At 43.6% G+C, this 25,585-nt stretch overlaps 1 long non-coding RNA gene across 2 annotated transcripts in view; it reads left to right on the top strand.

Moving 5' to 3' along the window:
• Window positions 1-25,585, top strand: part of LOC125963366 (uncharacterized) — a 542,137-nt gene that overhangs the window by 451,476 nt on the left and 65,076 nt on the right. The window lies entirely within an intron of this gene.

Raw genomic sequence — 25,585 nt, 5'->3', positions numbered from 1 at the left:
GACTCTCCAAGTCGGGAGAGTGTTAGTAAAGCGTCTGGAATGTTGCACCCAAGTACCAGGGGACGAAAACTGAGACATATTGGAACACGTCTCCCGATCACACGGTTGATCATACTCTGGGTTCCAGAAGCATGTTTTAGCTGAAGGAAGAATCCCTAAAACCTGGAGTGTTGAGACCCGTGGAATGGGTACCATGCAATATGACTTCAAAGGGTCTTCATTTACTCACTGAAACTCTCCAATCCTATCATTGCTGCGCTTATGGCCCTGTACACACGCTTGATTCTCTTTCAGAGATATAGCAATTGATAGGTTTTAGATACTTACTAGTCAGGTACATTCTTAGGCATTCAATATGGGGTGTTGAGTCCATTTCGTTGAGCAAGGAGTAGCATTGTCTATTACATATTTGGCTTAAGGAATTTTATCTGTGCTCATTTCAATCTCTGGTTTTATGCAGCACCCCAACTCACCTTTCCCCTTAAGCAAGCATAAGTTGGTTTTCTAAATTTGAGACCCTGTTCTGTTTTGGAATTCAGTACCTGTGTAGCCAAGTTTACATTCCGTGTATTAGTGATATCTTATGATGTTTGTTTTTCTGTGTGACTTATTTCAGTTAGAATGATCATACCTAAATCCACTCATTTTGCTGCTACGGGCCTGATGACATAGATTTCATTGCTGAGTGATATTGCATTATATGTAAGTACCACAACTTCTTTATCCATTTTTCGCTTTCTGCGATATTGAACTTGTACCATAAACAAGGTGCTTGTAAACAGAGCCGTCCCAAACTTTGGGGTGGCTGTGTCTTTTTGATTTAAATATCCCTAAGCTATAGGACCATAAGTGGAAGTGCCCTAGGCTCTGTTGCTTTGTTTTTTAGATGTTTCAGGAAACACCATACACTTCTCCCGAATGGCTGTTGGCAAATTGCATCCCACCCATCAGCATAACAATGCTCCCAGTTCTCCATGGCCTGTCCTGCCTTTCTGGATTTTACACTTTTTTCAGATGGCCCTTTTGACTGGGGGGAAGTGAGACTTCATTGTAGTGCAGATTTCCTTTGCAAGCTTGCTTGGTTGGCCAAAAAGGGTGTATGCGTTTTTTCCTGAATATATTCAGGAAAAAACGCATACGCCCTTTTTGGCCAAGTGCATCATTGTCGAAGTTCTGCCTCTTTTCCTATGCTTTCAATGCAATTCCAGTCTACCTCCTGAAATCGGTATCCTGCAATTCTGTCCCGCTTTCAAGTCCTCTTCTCAGCCTTACTTCAGTATATTTTTGGACGATAGCTGTCATTTATAACTCTGCAGGTTTGTGAATTACAGTGCCCCTGAGCTCCTTTCTTCAACTCGCTTTCTTGTGAGCTGGCCGCAACACCGCAGGATTGCTTCAGGCCCTAATCTGGTTCCAGCACGGCACGCTGAGCCTTTGGTTAATTCCTCTTCGTGGTAGGAAATGAGAGTTAAATTTCCCCGTCCAGACACCTCCAGCTAGTCTCTCATTGGTTCTCCCTATTCCTGTTCATCTTCCGCAGAAATTGCAAACTGGGCCAAACAGGAGGTTAAAGACACTGACTCTCCAAGTCGCGAGAGTGTTAGTAAAGCGTCTGGAATGTTGCACCCGAGTACCAGGGGACGAGAACTGAGACATATTTGAAAACGTCTCCCGATCACACAGTTGATCATACTCTGGGTTCCAGAAGCATGTTTTAGCTGAAGGAAGAATCCCTTAAACCTGGAGAGTTGAGACCCGTGGAATGGGTACCATGCAATATGACTTCAAAGGGTCTTCATTTGCTCACCGAACCTCTCCAATCCTATCACTGCTGCGTTTATGCCCCTGTACACACGCTTGATTCTCTTTTGGAGACATAGCAATCCATAGGTTTTAAGATACTTACTAGTCAGGTACATTTTTAGGCGTTTAATATGGGGTGTTGAGCCCATTTCATTGAGCAAGGAGTAGCTCTTGTCTATTCCATATTTGGCTTAAGGAACTTTATCTGTGCTCATTTCAATCTCTGGTTTTATGCAGCACCCCAACTCACCTTTCCCCTTAAGCAAGCATAAGTTGCTTTTCTACATTTGAGACACTGTTCTGTTTTGTAATCCAGTTCCTGTGTAGCCAAGTTTACATTCCGTGTATTAGTGATATCTTATGATGTTTCTTTTTCTGTGTGACTTATTTCAGTTAGAATCATCATACCTGAATCCACTCATTATGCTGCTACGGGCCTGATGACATAGATTTCATTGCTGAGTGATATTGCATTGTACGTAAGTACCACAACTTCTTTATCCATTTTTCGCTTTCTGCGATATTGAACTTGTACCGTAAAGGAGGTTCTTATAAACAGAGACATTCCAAACTTTGGGGTGGCTGTGTCTTTTTGATTTTAATTTCCCTATGCTATAGGACCATAAGTGGAAGTGCCCTAGGCTCTGTTGTTTTTTTTTTTAGATGTTTCAGGAAACACCATAGACTTCTCCCGAATGGCTGTTGGCAATTTACATCCCGCCCATCAGCATAACAAGGCTCCCAGTTCTCCATGGCCTGTCCTGCCTTTCTGGATTTTACACTTTTTTCAGATGGCCCTTTTGACCGGGGGGAAGTGAGACTTCATTGTAGTGCAGATTTCCTTTGCAAGCTTGCTTGGTTGGCCAAAAAGGGCGTATGAGTTTTATCCTGAATATATTCAGGGAAAAACACATACGCCCTTTTTGGCCAAGTGCATCATTGTCGACATTCTGCCTCTTTTCCTATGTTTTAAATGCAATTCCAGTCTACCTCCTGAAATCGGTTTCCTGCAATTCTTCCCCGCTTTCAAGTCCTCTTGGCAGCCTTACTTCAGTATATTTTTGGATGATAGCTGTCATTTATAACTCTGCAGGTTTGTGAATTACAGTGCCCCTGAGCTCCTTTCTTCAACTCGCTTTCTTGTGAGCTGGCCGCAACACCGCAGGATTGCTTCAGGCCCTAATCTGGTTCCAGCACGGCACGCTGAGCCTTTGGTTAATTCCTCTTCCTGGTGGGAAATGAGAGTTAAATTTTCCCGTCCAGACACCTCCAGCTAGTCTCTCATTGGTTCTCCCTATTCCTGTTCATCTTCCGCAGAAATTGCAAACTGGGCCAAACAGGAGGTTAAAGACACTGACTCTCCAAGTCGGGAGAGTGTTAGTAAAGCGTCTGGAATGTTGCACCCGAGTACCAGGGGACGAGAACTGAGACATATTTGAACACGTCTCCCGATCACAGAGTTGATCATACTCTGGGTTCCAGAAGCATGTTTTAGCTGAAGGAAGAATCCCTTAAACCTGGAGAGTTGAGACCCGTGGAATGGGTACCATGCAATATGACTTCAAAGGGTCTTCATTTGCTCACCAAACCTCTCCAATCCTATCACTGCTGCGTTTATGCCCCTGTAAACACGCTTGATTCTCTTTCGGAGACATAGCAATCCATAGGTTTTAAGATACTTACTAGTCAGGTACAGTTTTAGGGGTTTAATATGGGGTGTTGAGTCCATTTCGTTGAGCAAGGAGTAGCTCTTGTCTATTAAATATTTGGCTTAAGGGACTTTATCTGTGCTCATTTCAATCTCTGGTTTTATCCAGCACCCCAACTCACCTTTCCCCTTAAGCAAGCATAAGTTGGTTTTCTAAATTTGAGACCCTGTTCTGTTTCGTAATGCAGTTCCTGTGTAGCCAAGTTTACATTCCGTGTATTAGTGATATCTTATTATGTTTCTTTTTCTGTGTGACTTATTTCAGTTAGAATCATCATACCTGAATCCACTCATTATGCTGCTACGGGCCTGATGACATAGATTTCATTGCTGAGTGATATTGCATTGTACGTAAGTACCACAACTTCTTTATCCATTTTTCAATTTCTGTGATATTGAACTTGTACCGTAAACGAGGTTTTTGTAAACACAGCCGTCCCAAACTTTGGGGTGGCTGTGCCTTTTTGATTTTAATTTCCCTAAGCTATAGGACCGTAAGTGGAAGTGCCCTAGGCTCTGTTGCTTTGCTTTTTAGATGTTTCAGGAAACACCATACACTTCTCCCGAGTGGCTGTTGGCCATTTACATCCCGCCCATCAGCATAACAAGGCTCCCAGTTCTCCATGGCCTGTCCTGCCTTTCTGGATTTTACACTTTTTTCAGATGGCCCTTTTGACCGGGAGGAAGTGAGACTTCATTGTAGTGCAGATTTCCTTTGCAAGCTTGCTTGGTTGGCCAAAAAGGGCGTATGCGTTTTTTCCTGAATATATTCAGGAAAAAACGCATACGCCCTTTTTGGCCAAGTGCATCATTGTCGACGTTCTGCCTCTTTTCCTATGCTTTAAATGCAATTCCAGTCTACCTCCTGAAATCGGTTTCCTGCAATTCTGCCTCGCTTTCAAGTCCTCTTGGCAAGCTCACTTCAGTATATTTTTGGATGATAGCTGTCATTTATAACTCTGCAGGTTTGTGAATTACAGTGCCCCTGAGCTCCTTTCTTCAACTCGCTTTCTTGTGAGCTGGCCGCACCACCGCAGGATTGCTTCAGGCCCTAATCTGGTTCCGACACGGCACGCTGAGCCTTTGGTTAATTCCTCTTCCTGGTGGGAAATGAGAGTTAAATTTGCCCATCCAGAAACCTCCAGCTAGTCTCTCATTGGTTCTCCCTATTCCTGTTCATCTTCCACAGAAATTGCAAACTGGGCCAAACAGGAGGTTAAAGGCACTGACTCTCCAAGTCGGGAGAGTATTAGTAAAGCGTCTGGAATGCTGCACCCGAGTACCAGAGGACGAGAACTGAGACATATTGGAACACGTCTCCTGATCACACAGTTGATCATACTCTGGGTTCCACATGCATGTTTTAGCTGAAGGAAGAATCCGTTAAACATGGAGAGTTGAGACCCGTGGAATGGGTACCATGCAATATGACTTCAAAGGGTCTTCATTTGCTCACCGAACCTCTCCAATCCTATCACTGCTGCGTTTATGCCCCTGTACACATGCTTGATTCTCTTTCGGAGACATAGCAATCAATAGGTTTTAAGATACTTACTAGTCAGGTACATTTTTAGGCGTTTAATATGGGGTGTTGAGCCCATTTCATTGAGCAAGGAGTAGCTCTTGTCTATTCCATATTTGGCTTAAGGAACTTTATCTGTGCTCATTTCAATCTCTGGTTTTATGCAGCACCCCAACTCACCTTTCCCCTTAAGCAAGCATAAGTTGGTTTTCTACATTTGAGACCCTGTTCTGTTTTGTAATCCAGTTCCTGTGTAGCCAAGTTTACATTCTGTGTATTAGTGATATCTTATGATGTTTCTTTTTCTGTGTGACTTATTTCAGTTAGAATCATCATACCTGAATCCACTCATTATGCTGCTATGGGCCTGATGACATAGATTTCATTGCTGAGTGATATTGCATTGTACGTAAGTACCAAAACTTCTTTATCCATTTTTCACTTTCTGCGATATTGAACTTGTACCGTAAACGAGGTTCTTGTAAACAGAGCCGTCCCAAACTTTGGGGTGGCTGTGTCTTTTTGATTTTAATTTCCCTAAGCTATAGGACCATAAGTGGAAGTGCCCTAGGCTCTGTTGCTTTGCTTTTTAGATGTTTCATGAAACACCATACACTTCTCCCAGGTGGCTGTTGGCAATTTACATCCCACCCATCAGCATAACAAGGCTCCCAGTTCTCCATGGCCTGTCCTGCATTTCTGGATTTTACACTTTTTTCAGATGGCCCTTTGGACCGGGGGCAAGTGAGACTTCATTGTAGTGCAGCTTTCCTTTGCAAGCTTGCTTGTTTGGCCAAAAAGGGCGTATGCGTTTTTTCCTGAATATATTCAGGAAAAAACGCATACGCCCTTTTTGCCCAAGTGCATCATTGTCGAAGTTCTGCCTCTTTTCCTATGCTTTAAATGCAATTTCAGTCTACCTCCTGAAATCGGTTTCCTGCAATTCTGCCCTGCTTTCAAGTCCTCTTGGCAGCGTTACTTCAGTATATTTTTGGACGATAGCTGTCATTTATAACTCTGCAGGTTTGTGAATTACAGTGCCCCTGAGCTCCTTTCTTCAACTCGTTTTCTTGTGAGCTGGCCGCAACACCGCAGGATTGCTTCAGGCCCTAATCTGGTACCTGCACGGAACTCTGAGCCTTTTGTTAATTCCTCTTCCTGGTGGGAAATGAGAGTTAAATTTGCCCGTCCAGACACCTCCAGCTAGTCTCTCATTGGTTCTCCCTATTCCTGTTCATCTTCCGCAGAAATTGCAAACTGGGCCAAACAGGAGGTTAAAGGCACTGACTCTCCAAGTCGGGAGAGTGTTAGTAAAGCGTCTGGAATGTTGCACCCGAGTACCAGGGGACGAAAACTGAGACATATTGGAACACGTCTCCCGATCACATGGTTGATCATACTCTGGGTTCCAGAAGCATGTTTTAGCTGAAGGAAGAATCCCTAAAACCTGGAGTGTTGAGACCCGTGGAATGGGTACCATGCAATATGACTTCAAAGGGTCTTCATTTACTCACTGAACCTCTCCAATCCTATCATTGCTGTGCTTATGGCCCTGTACACACGCTTGATTCTCTTTCAGAGATATAGCAATTGATAGGTTTTAGATACTTACTAGTCAGGTACATTCTTAGGCATTTAATATGGGGTGTTGAGTCCATTTCGTTGAGCAAGGAGTAGCATTGTCTATTACATATTTGGCTTAAGGAATTTTATCTGTGCTCATTTCAATCTCTGGTTTTATGCAGCACCCCAACTCACCTTTCCCCTTAAGCAAGCATAAGTTGGTTTTCTAAATTTGAGACCCTGTTCTGTTTTGGAATTCAGTACCTGTGTAGCCAAGTTTACATTCCGTGTATTAGTGATATCTTACGATGTTTGTTTTTCTGTGTGACTTATTTCAGTTAGAATCATCATACCTGAATCCACTCATTTTGCTGCTACGGGCCTGATGACATAGATTTCATTGCTGAGTGATATTGCATTATATGTAAGTACCACAACTTCTTTATCCATTTTTCGCTTTCTGCGATATTGAACTTGTACCATAAACAAGGTGCTTGTAAACAGAGCCGTCCCAAACTTTGGGGTGGCTGTGTCTTTTTGATTTAAATATCCCTAAGCTATAGGACCATAAGTGGAAGTGCCCTAGGCTCTGTTGCTTTGTTTTTTAGATGTTTCAGGAAACACCATACACTTCTCCGGAGTGGCTGTTGGCAAATTGCATCCCACCCATCAGCATAACAATGCTCCCAGTTCTCCATGGCCTGTCCTGCCTTTCTGGATTTTACACTTTTTTCAGATGGCCCTTTTGACCTGGGGGAAGTGAGACTTCATTGTAGTGCAGATTTCCTTTGCAAGCTTGCTTGGTTGGACAAAAAGGGCGTATGCGTTTTTTCCTGAATATATTCAGGAAAAAACGCATACGCCCTTTTTGGCCAAGTGCATCATTGTCGAAGTTCTGCCTCTTTTCCTATGCTTTCAATGCATTTCCAGTCTACCTCCTGAAATCGGTATCCTGCAATTCTGTCCCGCTTTCAAGTCCTCTTCTCAGCCTTACTTCAGTATATTTTTGGACGATACCTGTCATTTATAACTCTGCAGGTTTGTGAATTACAGTGCCCCTGAGCTCCTTTCTTCAACTCGCTTTCTTGTGAGCTGGCCGCAACACCGCAGGATTGCTTCAGGCCCTAATCTGGTTCCAGCACGGCACGCTGAGCCTTTGGTTAATTCCTTTTCCTGGTAGGAAATGAGAGTTAAATTTGCCCGTCCAGACACCTCCAGCTAGTCTCTCATTGGTTCTCCCTATTCCTGTTCATCTTCCGCAGAAATTGCAAACTGGGCCAAACAGGAGGTTAAAGACACTGACTCTCCAAGTCGGGAGAGTGTTAGTAAAGCGTCTGGAAAGTTGCACCCGAGTACCAGGGGACGAGAACTGAGACATATTTGAACACGTCTCCCGATCACACAGTTGATCATACTCTGGGTTCCAGAAGCATGTTTTAGCTGAAGGAAGAATCCCTTAAACCTGGAGAGTTTAGACCCGTGGAATGGGTACCATGCAATATGACTTCAAAGGGTCTTCATTTGCTCACCGAACCTCTCCAATCCTATCACTGCTGCGTTTATGCCCCTGTAAACACGCTTGATTCTCTTTCGGAGACATAGCAATCCATAGGTTTTAAGATACTTACTAGTCAGGTACATTTTTAGGCGTTTAATATGGGGTGTTGAGCCCATTTCATTGAGCAAGGAGTAGCTCTTGTCTATTCCATATTTGGCTTAAGGAAATTTATCTGTGCTCATTTCAATCTCTGGTTTTATGCAGCACCCCAACTCACCTTTCCCCTTAAGCAAGCATAAGTTGGTTTTCTACATTTGAGACCCTGTTCTGTTTTGTAATCCAGTTCCTGTGTAGCCAAGTTTACATTCCGTGTATTAGTGATATCTTATGATGTTTCTTTTTCTGTGTGACTTATTTCAGTTAGAATCATCATACCTGAATCCACTCATTATGCTGCTACGAGCCTGATGACATAGATTTCATTGCTGAGTGATATTGCATTGTACGTAAGTACCACAACTTCTTTATCCATTTTGCGCTTTCTGCTATATTGAACTTGTACCGTAAAGGAGGTTCTTGTAAACAGAGACATTCCAAACTTTGGGGTGGCTGTGACTTTTTGATTTTAATTTCCCTATGCTATAGGACCATAAGTGGAAGTGCCCTAGGCTCTGTTGTTTTTTTTTTTAGATGTTTCAGGAAACACCATAGACTTCTCCCGAGTGGCTGTTGGCAATTTACATCTCGCCCATCAGCATAACAAGGCTCCCAGTTCTCCATGGCCTGTCCTGCCTTTCTGGATTTTACACTTTTTTCAGATGGCCCTTTTGACCAGGGGGAAGTGAGACTTCATTGTAGTGCAGATTTCCTTTGCAAGCTTGCTTGGTTGGCCAAAAAGGGCGTATGAGTTTTTTCCTGAATATATTCAGGGAAAAACACATACGCCCTTTTTGGCCAAGTGCATCATTGTCGACATTCTGCCTCTTTTCCTATGTTTTAAATGCAATTCCAGTCTACCTCCTGAAATCGGTTTCCTGCAATTCTTCCCCACTTTCAAGTCCTCTTGGCAGCCTTACTTCAGTATATTTTTGGATGATAGCTGTCATTTATAACTCTGCAGGTTTGTGAATTACAGTGCCCCTGAGCTCCTTTCTTCAACTCGCTTTCTTGTGAGCTGGCCGCAACACTGCAGGATTGCTTCAGGCCCTAATCTGGTTCCAGCACGGCACGCTGAGCCTTTGGTTAATTCCTCTTCCTGGTGGGAAATGAGAGTTAAATTTGCCCGTCCAGACACCTCCAGCTAGTCTCTCATTGGTTCTCCCTATTCCTGTTCATCTTCCGCAGAAATTGCAAACTGGGCCAAACAGGAGGTTAAAGACACTGACTCTCCAAGTCGGGAGAGTGTTAGTAAAGCGTCTGGAATGTTGCACCCGAGTACCAGGGGACGAGAACTGAGACATATTTGAACACGTCTCCCGATCACAGAGTTGATCATACTCTGGGTTCCAGAAGCATGTTTTAGCTGAAGGAAGAATCCGTTAAACATGGAGAGTTGAGACCCGTGGAATGGGTACCATGCAATATGACTTCAAAGGGTCTTCATTTGCTCACCGAACCTCTCCAATCCTATCACTGCTGCGTTTATGCCCCTGTAAACACGCTTGATTCTCTTTCGGAGACATAGCAATCCATAGGTTTTAAGATACTTACTAGTCAGGTACAGTTTTAGGGGTTTAATATGGGGTGTTGAGTCCATTTCGTTGAGCAAGGAGTAGCTCTTGTCTATTAAATATTTGGCTTAAGGGACTTTATCTGTGCTCATTTCAATCTCTGGTTTTATCCAGCACCCCAACTCACCTTTCCCCTTAAGCAAGCATAAGTTGGTTTTCTAAATTTGAGACCCTGTTCTGTTTCGTAATGCAGTTCCTGTGTAGCCAAGTTTACATTCCGTGTATTAGTGATATCTTATTATGTTTCTTTTTCTGTGTGACTTATTTCAGTTAGAATCATCATACCTGAATCCACTCATTATGCTGCTACGGGCCTGATGACATAGATTTCATTGCTGAGTGATATTGCATTGTACGTAAGTACCACAACTTCTTTATCCATTTTTCACTTTCTGCGATATTGAACTTGTACCGAAAGGAGGTTCTTGTAAACAGAGCCATTCCAAACTTTGGGGTGGCTGTGTCTTTTTGATTTAAATATCCCTAAGCTATAGGACCATAAGTGGAAGTGCCCTAGGCTCTGTTGCTTTGTTTTTTAGATGTTTCAGGAAACACCATACACTTCTCCCGAGTGGCTGTTGGCAATTTGCATCCCACCCATCAGCATAACAAGGCTCCCAGTTCTCCATGGCCTGTCCTGCCTTTCTGGATTTTACACTTTTTTCAGATGGCCCTTTAGACCGGGCGGAAGTGAGACTTCATTGTAGTGCAGATTTCCTTTGCAAGCTTGCTTGGTTGGCCAAAAAGGGCGTATGAGTTTTTTCCTGAATATATTCAGGAAAAAACACATATGCCCTTTTTGGCCAAGTGCATCATTGTCGACATTCTGCCTCTTTTCCTATGTTTTAAATGCAATTTCAGTCTACCTCCTGAAATCGGTTTCCTGCAATTCTTCCCCGCTTCCAACTCCTCTTGGCAGCCTTACTTCAGTATATTTTTGGATGATAGCTGTCATTTATAACTCTGCAGGTTTTTGAATTACAGTGCCCCTGAGCTCCTTTCTTCAACTCGCTTTCTTGTGAGCTGGCCGCAACACCGCAGGATTGCTTCAGTCCCTAATCTGGTTCCAGCACGGCACGCTGAGCCTTTGGTTAATTCCTATTCCTGGTTGGAAATGAGAGTTAAATTTGCCCGTCCAGACACCTCCAGCTAGTCTCTCATTGGTTCTCCCTATTCCTGTTCATCTTCCGCAGAAATTGCAAACTGGGCCAAACAGGAGGTTAAAGGCACTGACTCTCCAAGTAGGGAGAGTGTTAGTAAAGCGTCTGGAATGTTGCACCCGAGTACCAGGGGACGAAAACAGAGACATATTGGAACATGTCTCCCGATCACACGGTTGATCAGAATCTGGGTTCCACATGCATGCTTTAGCTGAAGGAAGAATCCCTTAAACCTGGAGAGTTGAGACCCGTGGAATGGGTACCATGCAATATGACTTCAAAGGGTCTTCATTTACTCACTGAACCTCTCCAATCCTATCATTGCTGCGCTTATGGCCCTGTACACACGCTTGATTCTCTTTCAGAGATATAGCAATTGATAGGTTTTAGATACTTTCTAGTCAGGTACATTCTTAGGTGTTTAATATGGGGTGTTGAGTCCATTTCGTTGAGTAAGGAGTAGCATTGTCTATTACATATTTGGCTTAAGGAACTTTATCTGTGCTCATTTCAATCTCTGGTTTTATGCAGCACCCCAACTCACCTTTCCCCTTAAGCAAGCATAAGTTGGTTTTCTAAATTTGAGACCCTGTTCTGTTTTGGAATTCCGTACCTGTGTAGCCAAGTTTACATTCCGTGTATTAGTGATATCTTATGATGTTTGTTTTTCTGTGTGACTTATTTCAGTTAGAATCATCATACCTGAATCCACTCATTATGCTGCTACGGGCCTGATGACATACATTTCATTGCTGGGTGATATTGCCTTGTACGTAAGTACCACAACTTCTTTATCCATTTTTCGCTTTCTGCGATATTGAACTTGTACCGTAAACGAGGTTCTGGTAAACAGAGCCATTCCAAACTTTGGGGTGGCTGTGTCTTTTTGATTTTAATTTCCCTAAGTTATAGGACCATAAGTGGAAGTGCTCTAGCCTCTGTTGCTTTGTTTTTTAGATGTTTCAGGAAACACCATACACTTCTCCCCAGTGGCTGTTGGCAATTTACATCCCGCCCATCAGCATAACAAGGCTCCCAGTTCTCCATGGCCTGTCCTGCCTTTCTGGATTTTACAGTTTTTTCAGATGGCCCTTTTGACCGGGGGGAAGTGAGACTTCATTGTAGTGCAGATTTCCTTTGCAAGCTTTCTTCGTTTGCCAAAAAGGGCGTATGAGTTTTTACCTGAATATATTCAGGAAAAAACACATACGCCCTTTTTGGCCAAGTGCATCATTGTCGACATTCTGCCTCTTTTCCTATGTTTTAAATGCAATTTCAGTCTACCTCCTGAAATCGGTTTCCTGCAATTCTTCCCCGCTTTCAAGTCCTCTTGGCAGCCTTACTTCAGTATATTTTTGGACGATAGCTGTCATTTATAACTCTGCAGGTTTGTGAATTACAGTGCCCCTGAGCTCCTTTCTTCAACTCGCTTTCTTGTGAGCTGGCCGCAACACCGCAGGATTGATTCAGTCCCTAATCTGGTTGCGGCACGGCACGCTAAGCCTTTGGTTAATTCCTCTTCCTGGTTGGAAATGAGAGTTAAATTTGCCCGTCCAGACACCACCAGCTAGTCTCTCATTACTTCTCCCTATTCCTGTTCATCTTCCGCAGAAATAGCAAACTGGGCCAAACAGGAGGTTAAAGGCACTGACTCTCCAAGTCGGGAGAGTGTTAGTAAAGCATCTGGAATGTTGCACCCGAGTACCAGGGGTCGAAAACTGAGACATATTGGAACACGTCTCCCGATCACATGGTTGATCATACTCTGGGTTCCACATGCATGTTTTAGCTGAAGGAAGAATCCCTTAAACCTGGAGAGTTGAGACCCGTGGAATGGGTACCATGCAATATGACTTCAAAGGGTCTACATTTGCTCACCAAACCTCTGAAATCCTATCACTGCTGCGTTTATGCCCCTGGACACATGCTTGATTCTCTTTCGGAGACATAGCAATCCATAGGTTTTAAGATACTTACTAGTCAGGTACATTCTTAAGCATTTAATATGGGGTGTTGAGCCCATTTCGTTGAGCAAGGAGTAGCTCTTGTCTATTACATATTTGGCTTAGGAACTTTATCTGTGCTCATTTCAATCTCTGGTTTTATGCAGCACCCCTACTCACCTTTCCCCTTAAGCAAGCATAAGTTGGTTTTCTAAATTTGAGACCCTGTTCTGTTTTGTAATCCAGTTCCTTTGTAGCCAAGTTTACATTCTGTGTATTAGTGATATCTTATGATGTTTCTTTTTCTGTGTGACTTATTTCAGTTAGAATCATCATAGCTGAATCCACTCATTATGCTGCTACGGGCCTGATGACATAGATTTCATTGCTGAGTGATATTGCATTGTACATAAGTACCACAACTTCTTTATCCATTTTTCACTTTCTGCGATATTGAACTTGTACCGTAAACGAGGTTCTTGTAAACAGAGCCATCCCAAAGGTTGGGGTGGCTGTGTCTCTTTGATTTTAATTTCCCTAAGCTATAGGACCATAAGTGGAAGTGCCCTAGGCTCTGTTGCTTTGTTGTTTAGATGTTTAAGGAAAAACCATACACTTCTCCTGAGTGGCTGTTGGCCATTTACATCCCGCCCATCAGCATAACAAGGCTCCCAGTTCTCCATGGCCTGTCCTGTCTTTCTGGATTTTACACTTTTTTCAGATGTCCCTTTTCACCGGGGGGAAGTGAGACTTCATTGTAGTGCAGATTTCCTTTGCAAGCTTGCTTGGTTGGCCAAAAAGGGCGTATGCGTTTTTTCCTGAATATATTCAGGAAAAAACGCATACGCACTTTTTGGCCAAGTGCATCATTGTCGACGTTCCGCCCTCTTTTCCTATGCTTTAAATGCAATTCCAGTCTACCTCCTGAAATCGGTTTCCTGCAATTCTGCCCCGATTTCAAGTCCTCTTGGCAGCCTTACTTCAGTATATTTTTGGATGATAGCTGTCATTTATAACTCTGCAGTTTTGTGAATTACAGTGCCCCTGAGCTCCTTTATTCAACTCGCTTTCTTGTGAGCTAGCCGCAACACCGCAGGATTGCTTCAGGCCCTAATCTGGTTGCGGCAAGGCACGCTGAGCCTTTGGTTAATTCCTCTTCCTGGTGGGAAATGAGAGTTAAATTTGCCCGTCCAGACACCTCCAGCTAGTCTCTCATTGGTTCTCCCTATTCCTGTTCATCTTCCGCAGAAATTGCAAACTGGGCCAAACAGTAGGTTAAAGGCACTGACTCTCCAAGTCGGGAGAGTGTTAGTAAAGCGTCTGGAATGTTGCACCCGAGTACCAGGGGACGAGAACTGAGACATATTGAAACACGTCTCCCGATCACACGGTTGATCATACTCTGGGTTCCACATGCATGTTTTAGCTGAAGGAAGAATCCCTTAAACCTGGAGAGTTGAGACCCGTGGAATGGGTACCATGCAATATGACTTCAAAGGGTCTTCATTTGCTCACCGAACCTCTCCAATCCTATCACTGCTGCGTTTATGCCCCTGTGCACATGCTTGATTCTCTTTCGGAGACGTAGCAATCCATAGGTTTTAAGATACTTACTAGTCAGGTACATTCTTAGGCGTTTAATATGGGGTGTTGAGTCCATTTCGTTGAACAAGGAGTAGCTCTTGTCTATTCCTTATTTGGCTTAAGGAACTTTATCTGTGCTCATTTCAATCTCTGGTTTTATGCAGCACCCCAACTCACCTTTCCCCTTAAGGAAGCATAAGTTCGTTTCTAAATTTGAGACTCTGTTCTGTTTTGTAATCCAGTTCCTGTGTAGCCAAGTTTACATTCCGTGTATTAGTGATATCTTATGATGTTTCTTTTTCTCTGTGACTTATTTCACTTAGAATCATCATAGCTGAATCCACTCATTATGCTGCTACGGGCCTGATGACATAGATTTCATTGCTGAGTGATATTGCATTGTACGTAAGTACCACAACTTCTTTATCCATTTTTCGCTTTCTGCGATATTGAACTTGTACTGTAAACGAGGTTCTTGTAAACAGAGAAGTCCCAAACTTTGGGGTGCTGTGTCTTTTTGATTTTAATTTCCCTAAGCTATAGGACCATAAGTGGAAGTGCCCTAGGCTCTGTTGCTTTGTTTTTTAGATGTTTCATGAAACACCATACACTTCTCCCGAGTGGCTCTTGGCAATTTACATCCCACCCATTAGCATAGCAAGGCTCCCAGTTCTCCATGGCCTGTCCTGCCTTTCTGGATTTTACACTTTTTTCTGATGGCCCTTTTGACCGGAGGGAAGTGAGACTTCATTGTAGTGCAGATTTCCTTTGCAAGCTTGCTTGGTTATCCAAAAAGGGCGTATGCGTTTTTTCCTGAACATATTCAGGAAAGAACGCATACGCCCTTTTTGGCCAAGTGCATCATTGTCGACGTTCTGCCTCTTTTCCTATGCTTTAAATGCAATTCCAGTCTACCTCCTGAAATCGGGTTCCTGCAATTCTGCCCCACTTTCAAGTCCTCTTGGCAGCCTTACTTCAGTATATTTTTGGACGATAGCTGTCATTTATAACTCTGCAGGTTTGTGAATTACAGTGCCCCTGAGCTCCTTTCTTCAACTCGCTTTCTTGTGAGCTGGCCACAACACCGCAGGATTGCTTCAGTCCCTAATCTGGTTCCAGCACGGCACGCTGAGCCTTTGGTTAATTCCTATTCCTGGTGGGAAATGAGAGTTAAATTTGCCCGTCCAGACACCTCCAGCTAGTCTCTCATTGGTTCTCCCTATTCCTGTTCATCTTCCAAAGAAATTGCAAACTGGGCCAAACAGGAGGTTAAAGGCATTGACTCTCCAAGTCCGGAGAGTGTTAGTAAAGCGTCTGGAATGCTGCACCCGAGTACCAGGGGACGAGAACTGAGACATATTGGAACACGTCTCCCAATCTCACGGTTGATCATACTCTGGGTTTCACATGCATGTTTAGCTGAAGGAAGAATCCCTTAAACCTGGAGAGTTGAGACCCGTGGAATGGGTACCATGCAATATGACTTCAAAGGGTCTTCGTTTGCTCACCGAACCTCTCCAATCCTATCACTGCTGCGTTTATGCCCCTGTACACATGCTTGATTCTCTTTCAGAGACGTAGCAATCCATAGCTTTTAAGATACTTACTAGTCAGGTACATTCTTAGGCGTTTAATATGGGGTGTTGAGTCCATTTTGTTGAACAAGGAGTAGCTCTTGTCTATTCCTTATTTGGCTTAAGGAACTTTATCTGTGCTCATTTCAATCTCTGGTTTTATGCAGCACCCCAACTCACCTTTCCCCTTAAGGAAGCATAAGTTGGTTTCTAAATTTGAGACTCTGTTCTGTTTTGTAATCCAGTTCCTGTGTAGCCAAGTTTACATTCCGTGTATTAGTGATATCTTATGATGTTTCTTTTTCTCTGTGACTTATTTCAGTTAGAAACATCATAGCTGAATCCACTCATTATGCTGCTACGGGCCTGATGACATAGATTTCATTGGTGAGTGATATTGCATTGTCCGTAAGTACCACAACTTCTTTATCCATTTTTCGCTTTCTGCGATATTGAATTGTACCGTAAAAGAGGTTCTTGTAAACAGAGCCGTCCCAAACTTTGGGGTGGCTGTGTCTTTTTGATTTTAATTTCCCTAAGCTATAGGACCATAAGTGGAAGTGCCCTAGGCTCTGTTGCTTTGTTTTTAAGATGTTTCATGAAACACCATACACTTCTCCCGAGTGGCTCTTGGCAATTTAAATCCCGCCCATCAGCATAACAAGGCTCCCAGTTCTCCATGGCCTGTCCTGCCTTTCTGGATTTTACACTTTTTTCAGATGGCCCTTTTGACCGGAGGGAAGTGAGACTTCATTGTAGTGCAGATTTCCTTTGCAAGCTTGCTTGGTTGGCCAAAAAGGGCGTATGCGTTTTTTCCTGAATATATTCAGGAAAAAAACGCATACGCCCTTTTTGGCCAAGTGCATCATTGTCGACGTTCTGCCTCTTTTCCTATGCTTTAAATGCAATTCCAGTCTACCTCCTGAAATCGGTTTCCTGCAATTCTGCCCCGATTTCAAGTCCTCTTGGCAGCCTTACTTCAGTATATTTTGGATGATAGCTGTCATTTATAACTCTGCAGGCTTGTGAATTAATGTGCCCCTGAGCTACTTTCTTCAACTCGCTTTCTTGTGAGCTGGCCGCAACACCGCAGGATTGCTTCAGGCCCTAATCTCGTTCCGGCACGGCATGCTGAGCCTTTGGTTAATTCCTCTCCCTGCTGGGAAATGAGAGTTAAATTTGCCCGTCCAGACACCTCCAGCTAGTCTCTCATTGGTTCTCCCTATTCCTGTTCATCTTCCGCAGAAATTGCAAACTGGGCCAAACAGGAGGTTAAAGGCACTGACTCTCCAAGTCGGGAGAGTGTTAGTAAAGCATCTGGAATGTTGCACCCGAGTACCAGGGGACGAAAACAGAGACATATTGGAACATGTCTCCCGATCACACGGTTGATCATAATCTGGGTTCCACATGCATGCTTTAGCTGAAGGAAGAATCCCTTAAACCTGGTGAGTTGAGACCCGTGGAATGGGTACCATGCAATATGAGTTCAAATGGTCTTCATTTGCTCACCAAACCTCTCCAATCCTATCACTGCTGCGTTTATGCCCCTGTACACATGCTTGATTCTCTTTTGGAGACATAGCAATCCATAGATTTTAAGATACTTACTAGTCAGCTACATTCTTCGGCGTTTAATATGGGGTGTTGAGTCCAGTTCGTTGAGTAAGGAGTAGCTCTTGTCTATTACATATTTGGCTTAAGGAACTTTATCTGTGCTCATTTCAATCTCTGGTTTTATGCAGCACCCCAACTCACCTTTCCCCTTAAGCAAGCATAAGTTGGTTTTCTAAATTTGAGACCCTGTTCTGTTTTGATATCCAGTTCCTGTGTAGCCAAGTTTACATTCCGTGTATTAGTGATATCTTATGATGTTTCCTTTTCTGTGTGACTTATTTCAGTTAGAATCATCATAGCTGAATCCACTCATTATGCTGCTACGGGCCTGATGACATAGATTTCATTGCTGAGTGATATTGTATTGTACGTAAGTACCAAAACTTCTTTATCCATTTTTCACTTTCTGCGATATTGAACTTGTACCGTAAACGAGGTTCTTGTAAACAGAGCCATCCCAAAGGTTGGGGTGGCTGTGTCTCTTTGATTTTAATTTCCCTAAGCTATAGGACCATAAGTGGAAGTGCCCTAGGCTCTGTTGCTTTGTTTTTTAGATGTTTCATGAAACACCATACACTTCTCCCGAGTGGCTCTTGGCAATTTACATCCCACCCATCAGCATAACAAGGCTCCCAGTTCTCCATGGCCTGTCCTGCCTTTCTGGATTTTACACTTTTTTCAGATGTCCCTTTTGACCGGAGGGAAGTGAGACTTCATTGTAGTGCAGATTTCCTTTGCAAGCTTGCTTGGTTGGCCAAAAAGTGCGTATGCGTTTTTTCCTGAATATATTCAGGAAAAAACGCATACGCCCTTTTTGGCCAAGTGCATCATTGTCGACGTTCTGCCTCTTTTCCTATGCTTTAAATGCAATTCCAGTCTACCTCCTGAAATCGGGTTCCTGCAATTCTGCCCTGCTTTCAAGTCCTCTTGGCAGCCTTACTTCAGTATATTTTTGGACGATAGCTGTCATTTATAACTCTGCAGGTTTGTGAATTACAGTGCCCCTGAGCTCCTTTCTTCAACTCGCTTTCTTGTGAGCTGGCCGCAACACCGCAGGATTGCTTCAGGCCCTAATCTGGTTCTGGCACGGCATGCTGAGCCTTTGGTTAATTCCTCTTCCTGGTGGGAAATGAGAGTTAAATTTGCCCATCCAGACACCTCCAGCTAGTCTCTCATTGGTTCTCCCTATTCCTGTTCATCTTCTGCAGAAATTGCAAACTGGGCCAAACAGGAGGTTAAAGGCACTGACTCTCGAAGTCGGTAGAGTTTTAGTAAAGCGTCTGGAATGTTGCACCCGAGTACCAGGGGAGGAGAACTGAGACATATTTGAACACGTGTTCCGATCACATGGTTGATCATACTCTGGGTTCCACATGCATGTTTTAGCTGAAGGAAGAATCCCTTAAACCTGGAGAGTTGAGACCCGTGGAATGGGTACCATGCAATATGACTTCAAAGGGTCTTCATTTGCTCACCGAACCTCTCCAATCCTATCACTGCTGCGTTTATGCCCCTGTGCACATGCTTGATTCTCTTTCGAAGACAGAGCAATCCATAGGTTTTAAGATACTTACTAGTCAGGTACATTCTTAGGCGTTTAATATGTGGTGTTGAGCCCATTTCGTTTAGCAAGGAGTAGCTCTTGTCTATTACATATTTGGCTTAGGAACTTTATCTGTGCTCATTTCAATCTCTGGTTTTACGCAGCACCCCAACTCACCTTTCCCCTTAAGCAAGCATAAGTTGGATTTCTAAATTTGAGAACCTGTTCTGTTTTGTAATTCAATTCCTGTGTAGCCAAGTTTACATTCCGTGTATTAGTGATATCTTATGATGTTTCTTTTTCTGTGTGACTTATTTCAGTTAGAATCATCATACCTGAATCCACTCATTATGCTGCTATGGGCCTGATGACATAGATTTCATTGCTGAGTGATATTGCTTTGTACGTAAGTACCAAAACTTCTTTATCCATTTTTCACTTTCTGCGATATTGAACTTGTACCGTAAACGAGGTTCTTGTAAACAGAGCCGTCCCAAACTTTGGGGTGGCTGTGTCTTTTTGATTTTAATTTCCCTAAGCTATAGGACCATAAGTGGAAGTGCCCTAGGCTCTGTTGCTTTGCTTTTTAGATGTTTCAGGAAAAACCATACACTTCTCCCAAGTGGCTGTTGGCAATTTACATCCCGCCAGTCAGCATAACAAGGCTCCCAGTTCTCCATGGACTGTCCTGCCTTTCTGGATTTTACACTTTTTTCAGATGGCCCTTTGGACCGGGGGCAAGTGAGACTTCATTGTAGTGCAGATTTCCTTTGCAAGCTTGCTTGGTTGGCCAAAAAGGGCGTATGCGTTTTTTCCTGAACATATTCAGGAAAAAACGCATACGCCCTTTTAGGCCAAGTGCATCATTGTCGACGTTCTGCCTCATTTACTGTGCTTTAAATGCAATTCCAGTCTACCTCCTGAAATCGGTTTCCTGCAATTCTACCCCGCTTTCAAGTCCTCTTGGCAGCCTTACTTCAGTATATTTTTGGACGATAGCTGTCATTTATAACTCTGCAGGTTTGTGAATTACAGTGCCCCTGAGCTCCTTTCTTCAACTCGCTTTCTTGTGAGCTGGCCGCAACACCGCAGGATTGCTTCAGGCCCTAATCTCATTCCGGCACGGCATGCTGAGCCTTTGGTTAATTCCTCTTCCTGGTGGGAAATGAGAGTTCAATTTGCCCGTCCAGACACCTCCAGCTAGTGTCTCATTGGTTCTCCCTATTCCTGTTCATCTTCCGCAGAAATTGCAAACTGGGCCAAACAGGAGGTTAAAGGCACTGACTCTCCAAGTCGGGAGAGTGTTAGTAAAGCGTCTGGAATGTTGCACCCGAGTACCAGGGGACGAAAACTGAGACAATTGGAACACGTCTCCCGATCACACGGTTGATCATACTCTGGGTTCCAGAAGCATGTTTTAGCTGAAGGAGGAATCCCTAAAACCTGGAGTGTTGAGACCCGTGGAATGGGTACCATGCAATATGACTTCAAAGGGTCTTCATTTACTCACTGAACCTCTCCAATCCTATCATTGCTGCGCTTATGCCCCTGTGCACACGCTTGATTCTCTTTCGAAGACAAAGCAATCCATAGGTTTTAAGATACTTACTAGTCAGGTACATTCTTAGGCGTTTAATATGGGGTGTTGAGCCCATTTCGTTGAGCAAGGAGTAGCTCTTGTCTATTACATATTTGGCTTAGGAACTTTATCTGTGCTCATTTCAATCTCTGGTTTTATGCAGCACCCCAACTCACCTTTCCCCTTAAGCAAGCATAAGTTGGATTTCTAAATTTGAGACACTGTTCTGTTTTGTAACTCAGTTCATGTGTAGCCAAGTTCACATTCCGAGTATTAGTGATATCTTATGATGTTTCTTTTTCTGTGTGACTTATTTCAATTAGAATCATCATACCTGAATCCACTCATTATGCTGCTATGGGCCTGATGACATAGATTTCATTGCTGAGTGATATTGCATTGTACGTAAGTACCACAACGTCTTTATAAATTTTTCACTTTCTGCGATATTGAACTTGTACCGTAAACGAGGTGCTTGTAAACAGAGCCGTCCCAAACTTTGGGGTGGCTGTGTCTTTTTGATTTTAATTTCCCTAAGCTATAGGACCATAAGTGGAAGTGCCCTAGGCTCTGTTGCTTTGTTTTTTAGATGTTTCAGTAAACACCATACACTTCTCCCGAGTGGCTGTTGGCAATTTACATCCCGCCCATCAGCATAACAATGCTCCCAGTTCTCCATGGCCTGTCCTGCCTTTCTGGATTTTACACTTTTTTCAGATGGCCTTTTTGACCGGGGGGAAGTGAGACTTCATTGTAGTGCAGATTTCCTTTGCAAGCTTGCTTGGTTGGCCAAAAAGGGCGTATGCGTTATTTCCTGAATATATTCAGGAAAAAACGCATACGCACTTTTTGGCCAAGTGCATCATTGTCGAGGTTCTGACTTTCTTCATATGTTTTCAGTGCAATTCCAGTCTACCTCCTGAAATAGGTTGCCTGCAATTCTGCCCCGATTTCAAGTCCTCTTGGCAGCCTTACTTCAGTATATTTTTGGACGATAGCTGTCATTTATAACTCTGCATGTTTGTGAATTACTGTGCCCCTGAGCTCCTTTCTTCAACTCGCTTTCTTGTGAGCTGGCCGCTACACCGCAGGATTGCTTCAGGCCCTAATCTGGTTCCGGCACGGCACGCTGAGCCTTTGGTTAATTCCTCTTCCTGGTGGGAAATGAGAGTTAAATTTGCCCGTCCAGACACCTCCAGCTAGTCTCTCATTGGTTCTCCTTATTCCTGTTCATCTTCCGCAGAAATTGCCAACTGGGCCAAACAGGAGGTTAAAGGCACTGACTCTCCAAGTCGGGAGAGTGTTAGTAAAGCATCTGGAATGTTGCACCCGAGTACCAGGGGGCGAAAACTGAGACATATTTGAACACGTGTTCCGATCACACGGTTGATCATACTCTGGGTTCCACATGCATGTGTTAGCTGAAGGAAGAATCCCTTAAACCTGGAGAGTTGAGACCCGTGGAATGGGTACCATGCAATATGACTTCAAAGGGTCTTCGTTTGCTCACCGAACCTCACCAATCCTATCACTGCTGCATTTATGCCCCTGTACACACGCTTCATTCTCTTTCAGAGACATAGCAATCCATAGGTTTTAAGATACTTACTAGTCAGGTACATTCTTAGGCGTTTACTGTGGGGTGTTGAGTCCATTTCGTTGAGCAAAGAGTAGCTCTTGTCTATTAGATATTTGGCTTAAGGAACTTTATCTGTGCTCATTTCAATCTCTGGTTTTATGCAGCACCCTAACTCACCTTTCCCCTTAAGCAAGCATATGTTGGTTTTCTAAATTTGAGACACTGTTCTGTTTTGTAATCCAGTTCCTGTGTAGCCAAGTTTACATTCCGTGTATTAGTGATATCTTATGATGTTTCTTTTTCTGTGTGACTTATTTCAGTTAGAATCATCATACCTGAATCCACTCATTATGCAGCTATGGGCCTGATGACATAGATTTCATTGCTGAGTGATATTGCATTGTACGTAAGTACCACAACTTCTTTATCCATTTTTCGCTTTCTGCGATATTGAACTTGTACCGTAAACGAGGTTCTTGTAAACAGAGCCATCCCAAACTTTGGGGTGGCTGTGTCTTTTTGATTTTAATTTCCCTAAGCTATAGGACCATAAGTGGAAGTGCCCTAGGCTCTGTTGCTTTGTTTTTTAGATGTTTCAGGACACACCATACACTTCTCCCGAGTGGCTCTTGGCAATTTACATCCCACCCATCAGCATAACAAGGCTCCCAGTTCTCCATGGCCTGTCCTGCCTTTCTGGATTTTACACTTTTTTCAGATGGCCCTTTTGACGGGGGGGAAGTGAGACTTCATTGTAGTGCAGATTTCCTTTGCAAGCTTGCTTGGTTGGCCAAAAAGGGCGTATGCTTTTTTTCCTGAACATATTCAGGAAAAAACGCATACGCCCTTTTTGGCCAAGTGCATCATTGTCGAAGTTCTGCCTCTTTTCCTATGCTTTAAATGCAATTCCAGTCTACCTCCTGAAATCGGTTTCCTGCATTTCTGCCCCGCTTTCAAGTCCTCTTGGCAGGCTTACTTCAGTATATTTTTGGACGTTAGCTGTCATTTATAACTCTGAAGGTTTGTGAATTACAGTGCCCCTGAGCTCCTTTCTTCAACTCGCTTTCCTGTGAGCTGGCCGCAACACCGCAGGATTGCTTCAGGCCCTAATCTGGTTCCGGCACGGCACGCTGAGCCTTTGGTTAATTCCTCTTCCTGGTGGGAAATGAGAGTTAAATTTGCTCGTCCAGACACCTCCAGCTAGTCTCTCATTGGTTCTCCCTATTCCTGTTCATCTTCCGCAGAAATTGCAAACTGGGCCAAACAGGAGGTTAAAGGCACTGACTCTCCAAGTCGGGAGAGTGTTAGTAAAGCGTCTGGAATGTTGCACCCGAGTACCAGGGGACGAGAACTGAGACATATTGGAACACGTCTCCCGATCACACAGTTGATCATACTCTGGGTTCCACATGAATGTTTTAGCTGAAGGACGAATCCCTTAAACCTGGAGAGTTGAGACCCGTGGAATGGGTACCATGCAATATGACTTCAAAGGGCCTTCATTTGCTCACCGAACCTCTCCAATCCTATCACTGCTGCGTTTATGCCCCTGTGCACATGCTTGATTCTCTTTCAAAGACAGAGCAATCCATAGGTTTTAAGATACTTACTAGTCAGGTACATTTTTAGGCGTTTAATATGGGGTGTTGAGTCCATTTCGTTGAGCAAGGAGTAGCTCTTGTCTATTACATATTTGGCTTAGGAACTTTATCTGTGCTCATTTCAATCTCTGGTTTTATGCAGCACCCCAACTCACCTTTCCCCTTAAGCAAGCATAAGTTGGATTTCTAAATTTGAGACCCTGTTCTGTTTTGTAATTCAGTTCCTGTGTAGCCAAGTTTACATTCCGTGTATTAGTGATATCTTATGATGTTTCTTTTCCTGTGTGACTTATTTCAGTTAGAATCATCATAGCTGAATCCACTCATTATGCTGCTACGGGCCTGATGACATAGATTTCATTGCTGAGTGATATTGCATTGTACGTAAGTACCACAACTTCTTTATCCATTTTTCACTTTCTGCGATATTGAACTTGTACCGTAAACGAGGTTCTTGTAAACAGAGCCGTCCCAAACTTTGGGGTGGCTGTGTTTTTGATTTTAATTTCCCTAAGCTATAGGACCATAAGTGGAAGTGCCCTGGGCTCTGTTGCTTTGTTTTTTAGGTGTTTCAGGAAACACCATACACTTCTCCCCAGTGGCTCTTGGCAATTTACATCCCGCCCATCAGCATAACAAGGCTCCCAGTTCTCCATGGCCTGTCCTGCCTTTCTGGATTTTACACTTTTTTCAGATGGTCCTTTTGAGCGGGGGGAAGTGAGACTTCATTGTAGTGCAGATTTCCATTGCAAGCTTGCTTGGTTGGCCAAAAAGGGCTTATGCATTTTTTCCTGAATATATTCAGGAAAAAACGCATAAGCCCTTTTTGGCCAAGTGCATCATTGTCGACGTTCTGCCTCTTTTCCTATGCTTTAAATGCAATTCCAGTCTACCTCCTGAAATTGGTTTCCTGCATTTCTGCCCCGCTTTCAAGTCCTCTTTGCAGGCTTACTTCAGTATATTTTTGGACGATAGCTGTCATTTATAACTCTGAAGGTTTGTGAATTACAGTGCCCCTGAGCTCCTTTCTTCAACTCGCTTTCTTGTGAGCTGGCCGCAACACCGCAGGATTGCTTCAGGCCCTAATCTTGTTCCGGCACGGCACGCTGAGCCTTTGGTTAATTCCTCTTCCTGGTAGGAAATGAGAGTTAAATTTGCCCGTCCAGACACCTCCAGCTAGTCTCTCATTAGTTCTCCCTATTCCTGTTCATCTTCCACAGAAATTGCAAACTTGGCCAAACTGGAGGTTAAAGGCACTGACTCTCCAAGTTGGGAGAGTGTTAATAAAGCGTCTGGAATGTTGCGCCCGAGTACCAGGGGGCGAAAACTGAGACATATTGGAACACATCTCCCGATCACATGGTTGATCATACTCTGGGTTCCATATGCATGTTTTAGCTGAAGGAAGAATCCCTTAAAGCAGGAGAGTTGAGACCCGTGGAATGGGTACCATGCAATATGACTTCAAAGGGTCTACATTTGCTCACCGAACCTCTCCAATCCTATCACTAGTGCGTTTATGCCCCTGGACACATGCTTGATTCTCTTTCGGAGACATAGCAATCCATAGGTTTTAAGATA

The sequence above is a fragment of the Orcinus orca genome, unplaced genomic scaffold (assembly GCF_937001465.1).
Source record: "Orcinus orca unplaced genomic scaffold, mOrcOrc1.1 scaffold_47, whole genome shotgun sequence".
NCBI lineage: Eukaryota > Metazoa > Chordata > Mammalia > Artiodactyla > Delphinidae > Orcinus > Orcinus orca.
This window is presented reverse-complemented; position numbering and strand designations above follow the sequence as displayed.